This window comes from Populus euphratica, unplaced genomic scaffold (genome assembly GCF_000495115.2).
Source record: "Populus euphratica unplaced genomic scaffold, PopEup_1.0 scaffold6.1, whole genome shotgun sequence".
Classification (NCBI taxonomy): Eukaryota; Viridiplantae; Streptophyta; class Magnoliopsida; order Malpighiales; family Salicaceae; genus Populus; species Populus euphratica.
Window position 1 is genome coordinate 3,166,758 of NW_011499849.1, and position 883 is coordinate 3,167,640.

Below are 883 nucleotides of genomic sequence, written 5' to 3' on the forward strand. Positions count from 1 at the left end.
TAGGGAAAGCAGTAAGATAGGATGAGGGGGGACGCTGGACCTGAAGTCACAGGCTCACAGCCCATGCGTTCATTCATTCTCTCACTAAAGATTTCTAAATCACAATGAGCAGAGCAGTAGAGAGGGAAGAGGAAGAAGGTTATGGAACTTCATATCACCATTATAGTCAAATTTCTAGATAAGTTACAAACTTTTTGGTTTTCTTTACTGATGTTCTCTCTTTTTGTCCACCCCTTTCTTCTAATCCTTGCTCTCTTTTTTGAATTGTTATTTATTCTGTATTATGGACCAGGCCACTTAAATTTTTAGCCCAAAATGAACAGCAACCTTCTAATTGGACTGAAAATAGTCCTAAACTTATGTAGCCCAATCGAAGTGTGACATAACTTTCCATTCCATAGGACAACAATAGACGCTAATTGCCGGGAGAAACAAAATCCGAAGCCTCTATCACATTTTGTGATGATCCTAGGGCATTAAAGAAAATAAAATCCTTAATTTCTTCTTCTAAACCTAATGAAAGCAGAAAAAGCAAGAAAGTACTTTATTTTATTTTATTCTAGATCAACCCATATCAAAGTTCTTCACAGATTTATGATAATTTAGGAGTTTATTTATACATTATTTTGACTTATTATTTTTTACTTAAGCATCTTTTCTTAATAAAATCAATAGATTAAAAGATACAATAGCATTTAAAAAAATGTAGAATAATTAAAATTTTAAATTTGATTTGCATTGATATAATATAATATATAGTTTAAGAAATTCACTTCCTTTTGATTCTAGTTTCGAGATAGAAATTTTTTAAATTCAGTTTTGAGTCAATAAAATAAAATCTAAAACCTGATATCGAGTTGAAAAAAATAAAAAGGTGTAAAAT